Source organism: Charadrius vociferus, unplaced genomic scaffold, assembly GCF_000708025.1.
Source record: "Charadrius vociferus isolate BGI_N301 unplaced genomic scaffold, ASM70802v2 scaffold2, whole genome shotgun sequence".
NCBI lineage: Eukaryota > Metazoa > Chordata > Aves > Charadriiformes > Charadriidae > Charadrius > Charadrius vociferus.
This window is the reverse complement of record NW_009647595.1, coordinates 653049-665116: the sequence shown is the minus strand read 5'-3', so window position 1 is coordinate 665116 and position 12068 is coordinate 653049. Positions and strand designations below refer to the sequence as shown.

Below are 12068 nucleotides of genomic sequence, written 5' to 3'. Positions count from 1 at the left end.
CATGCAAGTTGCAGCACGTTTCAGGCATTAATAGTGGCCAGGTAGTATTATACTATTTTTAATGAATGTCTGTTTTCTATTCTTTGCTATGCTTTCTTTGGAAAGAGGCCCATGTAACAAAGTATTAAGAAAACACACTGCTGCCCTGGAATGTGTATATTAGCTGCAGATTATTTCCTATTAGCAGATTAGCTGCGAGGCTATTGGCTCTGAAAGGTCTTTGAGAGTATTTTGTTTTGTAACTGATTCAAGCCATGGGAGAGAATTGCCACCCTGATTGGGAAGAAGAATTAGCTACTGTTGCCATGGCCACTGGAGCTCACACTCGCATTGTTAACTCCAGTGCCCTCCGATGAGATGCCACAGCGTGAGCTCCTTGGCTTTGTTAATGAAATGACAGAATACGAGGGGTTTGGGGCAGGCGAGGAGTAGGCTGGGAAAAACCTCCTGTGAGAGATATGTGAAATGTTGCAACTTTTTTTTTTCTCTCAAATTCGGTGTTTAATTTTGGATGTGTTGCTGCTTTACGCTACCCCGGCGACGTTACGCTGTGAAATCACTCCCTTTTAGCAAAATACTGCTCTTTGCCTTTTGGTAGGGAAGGAGCTAATCCCGCTCCCCTCCGCTGCGGAGCGCCGACCTGTGGGAACCCAGTTCAGCGCGGGGAGGAGGGGTGGATGAAGGCGGCCGCACAGGGACCCCAGTCCTTCCTGCGGATCATTTTCATGCGTAGGGTTATAAAACACAACAAGGCCTGGAGAAACTGGAGAAACTACCAGTATTTGTTAGTGCTCTTGTAAACTACCCTAGCTCTACTGCTGTCTGACTAGCTGCAGGCAAGGAGAGGCTTACTTTCCCATATCTTCATCTGAAATTAATTTCTTGTTTGGGCTTTAAGAGTTGGCACTGGAAGCCCGTCTCTTAGAAATAATAGTTTGAATACAGGCAAAAAAAAAAAAGAAAAAAAAAAGGAAGGAAAGTGTCAATAACTGAGAGTTAATAAGAGCATAAAAAATGTATGAAATTAATCTCATGTATTTGAGAAATAAATTAATATATTTGACTAATCATTGATAGACAGGCTCACGTGTACTGCATATATCTAACTGTTTAACTTCCAAGGAAGTTTTGAACAGTGAAAAATGTAGTATTGAAACTTATATCAATGTGAACAGTCAACAGAAAATAATTATATTGATGCCTGCATTTGAAACATAGCTCCTGAAACATATGTAAGTGATTTCAAGCAAAATGTTTATTTTCTTTTTAAATCTATTCTCTCCCCTTTCTCATCTTCAATGTTAGTAGAATCGATCACCTTTTTTAAATCACCCCACTGTCCTGAACTCTTTATTTATGAACACTTTATGAGATTGAGCAACGTGATGGAAATGTGCCAAAGAAATGTATTTCCACTGGCATGGTGAAATGTTGGCATTGGGCATTTTTCAACTCAGCAGCAGGGTGTGGATGAGAGGCCAACTACACGTATATAATGTGTGTCATGCTGAATGGTGGCATGGAGCAGCCTACATCATGGGTGGTAATAATGAGGCTGTCTCACTGCGGCTCACTGATTTTTATAATGGATATTTTTAAATGATTGCAGACTTATCCTGGGAAAATCATGGTGGAGATTATTATAGAGACTCTGAGAAGCACGCACATTGTTTTCCCGGTTTCTCAGCAGGCTCTAGTTTTACAGTCAAGATATTTGCAGGAAAGAGCACAGTTCTCCCGGTGCTGTAGATTCTTTTGGAGTCTCGCAAGCAGAGGACAAGCCTATCCTTGCTGCAGAGCCTCCTCCTCTCCAGCATTTTTCCTCTTCTCTTTTATCCTTGCTTAGACGTGTTTTTCCTCTTCTCCTTCTAGATGTACTGCTTACAGGTTCTGCAGAGGCAAAGGAGGAGCATTTTTAGGGGTGGGTGAATATGCACAAAAGCGCAAAGGGCATCAGGGGAAAGTGGTTTTGCTCAGCTTAGATCAGCACCTCGTGTAAACGAATGGAGGAGGTGGTAAATAAACATCATCTTTCAAGAGGGACTTGATTCAGATTGGCACATGGGCAAGGTGACAGGCAGTGAATTGAAGGTTGACAATAGAGAAGCTTCAGAATTGCAGAGCAGTTTTCGCCTCTGTACTTTCTTACTCAGCTTTACTCACTAGATTTCTGCCCACTTGGCACTTGTTACTGCTACGTAATCATCTGTCGCATCAAAATAAATGGTTAATAAATCCAGGTATAATAAGCTACTCTAAAATATATACTGGTTGTGCAGCAGGGCAAAAGCTCAACAGTTTACACAAGTGATCCCTTCCCCGTGAAAAAAAAAAAAAAAAGATAATCTTACCACATAATACAAAGTAAGAAAAAAAAAAGGGGTCTAAGGTACAAAAAAATGTTTTTATATATATGTATTTCTTTACTTCTTAATTTATCTGTAAAAGTTTACAGGAGGATTTTCGGGTTTGCTTGTACCCCATCTTTATCCTTCCAAACTTCTCGAAGACTTACAACATTTTTGGGGAATGCGTTTTGACCCAAGAGTCTCTTCTAGATCACTCTCCATTATAACTGAAATCTTGATCAATGCAGAACAAGTTCTTTATCCTAAAACCAGGGATAATACTGGTTGGAATGTCCTGGAAGTGACAGCTGTCATTTAAGGCCAAGGAGAAAAATTGGATCTTTACTTTGATTTCAAGATACTGGCTAACAGTGCTTTTCAAATTACATATGGTGACTTTCAGTCGGTAGACAACCATTCTAGAAAACAAAGTAATAGAAATGTCTATGTCATCTTTAATCAGTCTAATTTCAATGAGTCTAGTTCCAATTAATGCAATTTTGCCTAATTTTTTTAAAGCACTTAAAAAAAAAAAAAAAGCAGCCTCATCTGGGAAAAATGGTGTATAATCCAATAGTCATCCTTTGAAATACCAAATTTTAATTTTGCTTGTTGCTGGAGGGAGATGAAAGTCTTCATCTGAGCAAGATTCATGACTTCAGACAATATAAGGTCTTTATAATGAATGCTTCATAATCTCTGCTTTTATTTATGCATTTATTTTAAAAGGAATGCTTTACACAATACAATCTGTAGTGTAGGTTTTCTCCCTGTGGCTAGTCTGGCTGAAATAATAAGATACCTTCCTATCTGTCTTGTCATCTTAATGGTGTATTTAACACAAAGACTACTTGTGATCATGGAAATGACAATCCATGTTGCAGGAGAGCTACCTCTCCTGTTTGTCTCTCTCATTCTGGAACCGAAGTGGCAAAAGTGGAATGGGATGTTCCAGAAGCGATGCTTTTGTCCTTATTTCTTGGACCTTCAAAGTACAGTTGGGACATCTAATGGGAGTAGTGATATTTGAGAGGTGCTTTTTGTCACACAAACAATATAGGAGAATAGCATGATGCTCAGCACGCAGTTTCTTGACCGTTGACTCTTAAGGAAACTCTCAGGCCTTTCTGTGCACATCTGTGGTAGGTTAATGTGTTTCATCGTGGGATTCTTGTATGTGGAGGGATGGCTGTGTATTTGAATTCTATGTTTTATTCCTTTTGATTTGATTCGGAGATATAAAATGAGTACAAGATTTGGGATTTTTAGTCAATAAAATACTGTGTGTGGCCCTGAGCTCTTGCTAAAGCTTCAACTCCTTGCTGAAACTCAGGAAATTGCAGCAAGCCCTATTTTCTAGTTTTTTTTCTTGTTTTTCAGAATATAAGCAAATCCTTCCTTCCTCCTCTCTATCCATCCCATCCCTCCAAGAGGAGATACCAAGTTATAGAACTTCTCCCTTCATTTGGAAACGAGTCTTGTGTAATTTACCATCCAGAACCCTTCATGGTTTGTTTTTCAGCTTCTGTGCAGGTGGGAGCACACATGCTTTTTTAAATAAAATGTTCCACACTAAAAAGAAAAGGGATGGAGAAGAACTTCCAGCCTTCTGTAGTGAAAGGGAGCTCACTTTTCTGTACTGTTTTCCACGCAACACTTTTGTTTGCACATAGATATTGATTTACTGTCTTCAGAAGATGGTTGTTTACAATAAATACTGTGGTGACCTGGTTTTGCTCTATTAACTTTGTACATTTGAGAACTCTGGCTTTACTTTGTAAGGGTTTTCAGAGATCTTTTGTGATAGAACAGACATACTGCAGTCCTGGATTAACATTTCAGAGATGTGAATGTGATTACCAGTTCAAATATTATTTTTTTTTTACTTCAGGGATAGAAATGAGCCATTCTGTAACACGGATAAATATGTGTTCTTGTATAGCATGAAATTGGAGAAATGCTTATGACAGGAAACTGAAGAAGTACATAGAGGCATTATATTGCATAGCACATACTGCAAATGCTTTGTAGCTATCATTGTTTACAACAAATAATGTAAATAGATGTATACAGAAAAGTTTTAGCTGCTGTTTATTTTCTGTAAATAATATAGGAAGGAAAATACAATTGGAGGCTTGCTTCCAATTAACCTTTAGGACAGACTGGTGGGTTTGTTCTAGAGCTTTCCAACATAGAAGGGAATATTCACATCTATTAAGAACATAAGGTCCCATAAACTTCATTCATACTTGCCTATGGAGGGAAAATGTCCCGGAGTGCAGTTTAGCACAGTGAATCATTAGTGGGAGAGCCAAGCTGTTAGAAAAGCTAATGAAGAAGGTTTCTTGTGGTTATTTGGATATCAGGTAGGTAAAGAACATTTCAAAAGCTCAAAGGACTTTGTTCAGTCTGTCTTAGCATTACGTAGCCTCACTTATGCCAGTAGCCAGGCTGACTGGCATATGAATATTTGCCAAAGTTGAATAAGGGGTTAATAACATTTGTGCTGCAGTTGGAAATACTCAAAAGTGCAACAACATTTATATTTTATATTCATCTAATAGAAAAATGTGCACAGATGTGAGAAGGTGAGTACACTAAATAATTGAGGAGGACATTAGAAGAAGAAATCAAAGCCACTTATATGCTTATGATCTTTTAATTAAAGATGCTTGAGTGCAGATCAGTGGAATTAATTCTAGTTTCCTTAATGGGCAGTGGAAGTGATTTTGTTCTCTTTGTACTATACCCTTGTTATTTGACTGCAAATACAGATGGTAGTAAATGTAAGTGATGGATAAGGCTGGTCATTTATTCTGGACTGAAATATTAAATGGGAAAAAGTTTCAAAAGGGGCTGCTTAAATGTAGGTATGGTTAGATGTATAAATGGCATCATATTGAAAAAAAAAAAAAAAAGCTGAACTTGCCTAATAGCAGTCTCAAATGAACGGGAATAGTTACAAACTTATGGAACTAGAACGTGACTTCAGGTATCTGCTTTTGACCACCTTGGCTGTGATGCAGTCTCACCTGCCTAAAAACCTAGTCATAAAAAATTGGTTGCTGCTCACTGACTTGAGAAAGACTGCTTTGTCTCTGCATTGGCTTCTAATCCTGTACCCATTGTAAGTGCTAGCAATGTTACAACTGGCTGTACTGGGGTCAGAGAAGATGCTCCCTCTCAAAATAACAATTATCTTTGCAAATAGATCGAGTTTTAATTGCAGCTGTCCTGCTTTTTTAGTTTCTTTTCTTCATCAGATGAAATTAAAGAGTTGTGATGAATTGTTCACTGCCCAGTACCGTGGAGTGGAGCATGGTGTGAGCAGCTCTTCTGAGGCTGGCCGTGCTCATCTCTGGCGGATGTTGAAACTCCTGCTGTTCCTCTCCATTGGTCACTGAAACAGTTACTGAACAGTTTTGTCATGTAGGCAATGTCTTTTTGGGACCAGAAGGAGGCAGGCAATGAAATTAGGCTATGTCCGTGAGTGTTGTGCACAGCCATGGAAATGGACATAACTAAAAGACTAAAGACCACGCACACAAGCAATGGAAGAGCTAGAAAGAAATCTCAGACTGATTCATGGGCTTGAAGAGCTTATGAGAAGACTTCATTTTTAATTTGCATGAGCACTGCTGTAATGAAAGAGCCAGGAAGTATCACAAAAACTAACAGAAAGTAAAAGCCACCTGTACTGTAAGGACTGACCATCCTGTTTGGGGGGATGCTGACTGCACTGTCTGAGATGGCCGGCACTTCTCTGGTACTCTGCTCTTTATATCATCATGGGGGCTCTTTATATCGTCTTGTGGTGCTTGTTCAAGCTGTACTAAAGAAATCATAGTGCTATGGGGAGCTTCTCACCTCTTGTACCTCTGTTGTCTTTTTATGATCTTTACAATGATCTACATGTCTTAATATCCCCTTGAAATCACCAGAGATGTTCTGTAAATTGCAAAACTAAATTCTTAAACAGGCTTTAGTGTCCTACATGCACACTAGAGATTCATACCAGTTCTTCACTTTGCCTGCGGACAAGAAGTAATTCATTACTTGGAAAGTGTGCTAGTGTACCTTGAATATGAAAGGCAGAAACAATTCCTGTGACACTGTGCTTAACAGCTCTCTTGTTGTGGCACAGATTGTCAGTATTCCTCTTCTCCCTCTTCCCCTTCCATGTTAGAAACTAGATAGTAAAAGAGGAGTCGTCAGCTTTGGAGATGATGATTGAAAGTCATCTGCAGTACCCAGGGCACAGGTTTACTTCTTTCAGGTTGTTACCTTAGAAGCCACAGTCCACTTACAAAAATTTCAATACTTGAAAACCGTGGAGTATGAATAAGTGCCTGTGCTAAAGCTGTTACTTAACAAGACTAAAGTGATTAAAGTTTTTTTTCCAGGACTTATCAGTATTTGCTATTAGAGAGATAGCAAACTCTCTTGAAAACTGTGCTTCCTTTTTTAACAGTCACATCTTTTTCTTAAATTCCTGCACTCATGTTTGAATTCAGCACAGTGGATAATGAATGTTATAGTAAATGGAAATTATTTCAGGTTCAATATCTAACAGTGATACTCCATGCCAACAGTACTACGTAGCTAAATAGTGTAATTAATGGATTTAAGAACAGGAGGAGTGCTTGGATTTTCAAATTAAAATCTAAAGGTAGGTCTCAAAAACTGAGAAACAGTTTCATTGGTTTGTAGTGACGAAAAAAAATCTTCTTATTGCCCTGAGGATTTTCAGATTAAGTTAATTTTACTTTATTAAAAAAGAAAAGTAGCTCTTTCATATATTGCTTTGGAATTCAGAAAGCATCGAGTGATAAAAGAACCATATTTTTCTTTTAAAATTATGAAATTTATTATAAATAGAAAAAGAAAGTGGGTGAGAGAGATGATGCATCGGTTTCTGATAATTGGTATATACTTTTCAGATAAATCCAAAACATTTCACAATATTTATGGAAAAATCCACTTTTTATATTGTTTCTTTTTTATTTGACTTGCACTAAGAATTCATCCTTTTATGTTCACTTAGGAATCCAGTCATTCCTTTGTTATATGTTTATTTATGGAGTGAAAAACTCTTAGGTTTAAGTAATGAAAAGCCCTAAACTAGGTCTCCTTGCTATGGCACAACTCTTTTTCATGTAAATGGGAATCTTAAGAGTTTTATGGTGGGTTACAGATGATGTTTCTTATTCGTAAAGAGGTGTATGTATTTTTCTCAAAGTCAGAAAAGAAACCAAAACAGCATATGTTGTAAGCTTCCTTTCACACAACTTCCATTACTTTTTTTTTTTTTTTAATGCTAGCCAGTTCTATGTGAAATTTCTGGTTGTTGTGGTAGAAGGTGAGAAGGCTTGATGGTGGTTAACATCAAGATCACCACAGTTTGCAACTCCGCAGAGTAAGAGGGCTTAAGCCTTTATGAATTATGTTGGAAAGAAATAAATCATGAAAAGCTACCTTATGAGGAATAATTCACTGTATGGAACTCATTTTTACAGGGTTTACTGTGTTTCTGAAAGCAGTAAGACCTCTTTCATCTGACAAAAGCTAACTTCTGTACTACAAAGACTTGTAGAGCATGTCTGATCTTAGCTCTGCACCTAGCAAGCCTGTCATGTTCTCCATGAAATATAAGCAAGGCAAAAGCTAAACATCTGGGGCTTGAAATAAACTGGTTTCTGTCTCTTTACATTTTTCCAGCTGACTTCTGATATCTAGAAAGTGGCTCATGGTAAAAAAGAATACAATTTTGAAATGAATACAATCATGCTGCCAATACCCTACTGGGCAACGGGTTTGTCAATACAATTTTGAAATGAATACAATCATATAAGTGCTGCCGATACCCTACTGGGCAACGGGTTTGTGTTAACGGTTTGAAGCAAGTCTAGAACATTCTATATTTGGGGGAGGTTGGAGGTCCAGTCATTAGCAAAGTCATCAGAAACATAAGAAGTGAGTAAATCAGTTTTGGAGTTCTACAAAGCTAGTGCCACAAAGCCTCAAGTGTGAATCATGCGGTAAAATTACAAGAAAGCAATGTCGTTTTCTGTTCCACTATGGAAGGAGTCAGCAACTTACTCTGTGTGTCACTCCACCGCGAGACTCATCTGCCATTGCACAGAATGCCGTAGCTCTGCTGAAGCCAGTGAAGCCACTCTGACGTGCTCTGGCTGGGACACTGACCTGAGCTGACGGCTTGCCTCTTCCATGCACAGATGGCAGTCATTCCTTTTAAAGAGTTTTTCAAAAACTAGTATAGTCTTCCTCCGTTGGGTTTCCCTCGAAGTTCTAGACAGCAACCCAGTCCACCTGTTTTCCAGGACTGCCTAACCCTGCAAACTGTACGTTCACTTAAACCTTCCTATTTAGATTGACAGCATGGGGGAACTGGAAATTCAGCTACTGTGGTGGCTACAGTTTTATTGTTTGGGCTAGGTCAGAGTTTTGAAGGAATGGGTTCAATCGACTTCTTTTGTAGTATTAATTACTCTTAAAAAAAGACTTCAACTATGGAGACTTTTGAATGAACAAAAATATGGGTGTTCAAAAGACGGAATGAGCAATGGTCCTCAGCTGCCAGAGGCATGTGTGCAAACCACTTTCTTTTCAGCTACCAACTGGGGGAGCTGCTTGTATAAATAAGTATAAATAGGATGGGGGATGAGACAGGATCAGCACATGGAGGCCATCAATAGTTTCTGTACTTAAGCCCTTTCTCTGCCATCTCCCAAATAAGATCTCCATTCAAAAGGATGTTCACAGGTTAGTTTGCAATCATCAGGACTGGCCGGCGGGTGTCATCTCAAGTATGCGTTACCTGGTGTACTTCCCACAGTGTTCACTATAAATTATCTTGCACTCATGAATCAGAATTTGCTCCCAATCCAACATTTTTTTTTTTTTTTTACCATGGCAGTCACCCGCTTAAAACATTAAACAGAACAATTCTAAACATGCACATAGGGCTTAAAAATAATCACATTAGAAAAGGTGTAACGTGTCATTTGCTGCACTGTTTCTTGTCTTCTCCAGAGTGAGCTCTTACGTTATATGGTTGAAAAAAGGCTAAAAGAAGATATATGCATGTGACATAGCTAAAGAAATGTAGGTCATGGATGACCCCAAAATATTGCTTTAAATGGCTGACAGAAAGCTTTGGAAAGAACTTATTTAGAAATAAGTTCTGCTAATACATCCTTGGCCTCCATTTTTATTACTAGGAGTATTTAAGCTATAATCTTCAGTTGGTGGCGTAAGAGTCCTCTCTGTGTCAATCACTTATGGCGTAAAATACGGATTATGTCTTTAACTGGAAATTAAAGAACAAAGGAAACTTTCAGGGGCTTTTTTTTTTTTTTGGGGGGGGGGGGGGGGGGTGGGTGTCTATAGAGGGTGTCCTAGGAATTGCTGTCAGAAAACACAGTAATAGTATTCATTCATGTGCACAGAATTGAACTAATCTGTAGATCTGGTGTTAGAGAGGAATTTTTCTTCAGAGGAGATTGGCAAGGACACTTGGTGTGGAGAAACTTCATCTTTTTCTGGAGCAGTAACCAATGAAGGCAGCATCTTCAGGCTCTCCCTGGGGCAATGCAAGTGAAGTGTGGCAACTTCACTTCTTTTCCAAAGCCTCCCTGGACAGAGCTGGGGAAGGTCCTTCAGGGAAACTGTTTATTCCAACATCAGCAGTTTTCCTTGTAAGTCATTTATATTTTCCCATGTAAAACTTCCTCCTTGCTCTAAGTGTGGAGTGAGGAGGGACACGTTCAGGAAGAGGGAGGTGTTTGGTGCCTTCACGCTAAGCGTGAAAAAGTGTTGCGGAGGGACATTTCTGCCATCTGCAACTAAGGACATAGAAGTGTTTAATAACAAGGGAGCTTTGTGTAACATGAGGTGCGTTATAGAGGATAGCTGTCTGCCTTAAATGTTTCCTTGCTACTGTTTTTTATATTTACTATTTTGATGTGTTCTTTTTTTTGGTGGAGAAAGTTTTGATTTTACAGTTTCTTTCGCAAACCAGAGGTAGGAGAGGCTTAAACTTACCAGTGTACCCTGATGCACTTCCTCTGGGCCATTTCCATAGAAGAGCTGTTACTGCAACTGCTGCCAGTTCTGCTGTGTTTGTGTTATGAGCATGCAAGAGAAATACACAGAAAAGGAGGACACAAATATACCAGAACATGCTCACAGTCTCATGGACCTTTAAAGGCCAGTCTTGTGGGATACCCACCAATATCCTCCTCCTGATTGACTCATTTTCAGGGAAGAAACTTCCTCAGGTGTTCTTAAAACAGTCACAACTTTCCTAGTTGTGGTTGCAGAACCTGACATTAGCTGGAGATGGAAGGTGGCAGACCTCTTCCTTTCAGTGTCTCCTTGGCAGATCCCGAGTTACCTATTGGCACACCTGATTTCTCTTGGGAAGATATAACTGTGCCTTCTCTAAATGCTCCACTTGTATTGTAGTAACCAGAATGTCACCCAAAATAATGTGCATAACAATCTGCAAAATGTTTCTCATACTGATTTCTCTTTCACCCTGATGTTACATCCCTTGGCTGTAAGGGCATTTGAAATAGTTCATTTATTTTTGTGCAATGCAAACTAAAGAACAACGCCCAAAGGATTGAGTTGACCAAGCAAAGACCTTAAATCATGATGTTGAAATCAGGGGGAGGGCTTGAAGTAGCAAACCCTTCTCTTTACCAAACTTGTTTACAGGATCAGGCCCCAATTTAATGTAAACCCCTGACTGAAGTATCTTGGGTAAAGGTTGAAGTTGCTGCCAATTATTTTACCAGATCTCCAGTATATTTCTACCAATTATCTGTAGAAAAAAAAGTACCAACTACCTATGCACCGAACAAACAAATTAACTGTCTGAAGAAAATTACTGCGGATCTAGGAAAGAAAATAGTAAGAGTAATAGTAATAATAAAAACTGATTTCATTTTGAGCAGAATATTGCCATCAGATAGTTTGGAAATGATGGTGAGTGAGGTCATATGTTTAATGAAGACATCCAGCTATTATTTTGAACTTAACCTGTATGAGCTATCTTTTTTGATCTTTGCTGTTTCACCTGTAAATGGAACTAGTAACTTTCTTTTCATATCAGTTGTGTTTTTTTCTGATTTGAGAAGAGAGGAGCTATTATATTGATTCATCCATTTTGAATTTATAGGGTTATTGGTTTCAGATTTACTCCTTTGGTTGTCATGTGATCAGAATCTGGCTTTTAGGTATCTGTAACATTAATTGAAAGTTTAGAACAATAAATGAAGAAGAATAAATTTTCAACTTTTCTAAATCACATAATAGTTTTTGTAAGTAATAGCTTTTATTAGTGTATAAAGGATTTACTGCTTTGTTCCATGAGTCTTGTGTTTTAGTTAAGTGGAAAGTAGCTTTTACTGTTTAGCAAAACATAACAGGTATGCACACATATGACTGAGGAGACAATCTGTCTGTACCCAGATTATAGTTTGTCAATCACTCAGTACACAAGAGATCTTTGGTAATTTGATTATTCCTCCAACCTTTTAACATACAGCTGATTTCAGATTTGTTTCCTGCTAATACTGTCTCTTTATCATGTTATTTGTTGGTGTATGTAACTTCTGAAAAAATGCAGTATGTGTTACCATTTAGACTTGATGGAAGAATTCTTTTGAGGAATAATTCCTATTAGCAAATTAA

General features: G+C 38.4%; 1 protein-coding gene across 2 annotated transcripts in view; it reads left to right on the top strand.

The window, feature by feature from the left end:
• Nucleotides 1–12068, top strand: part of TRPS1 (trichorhinophalangeal syndrome I) — a 174042-nt gene that overhangs the window by 114629 nt on the left and 47345 nt on the right. The window lies entirely within an intron of this gene.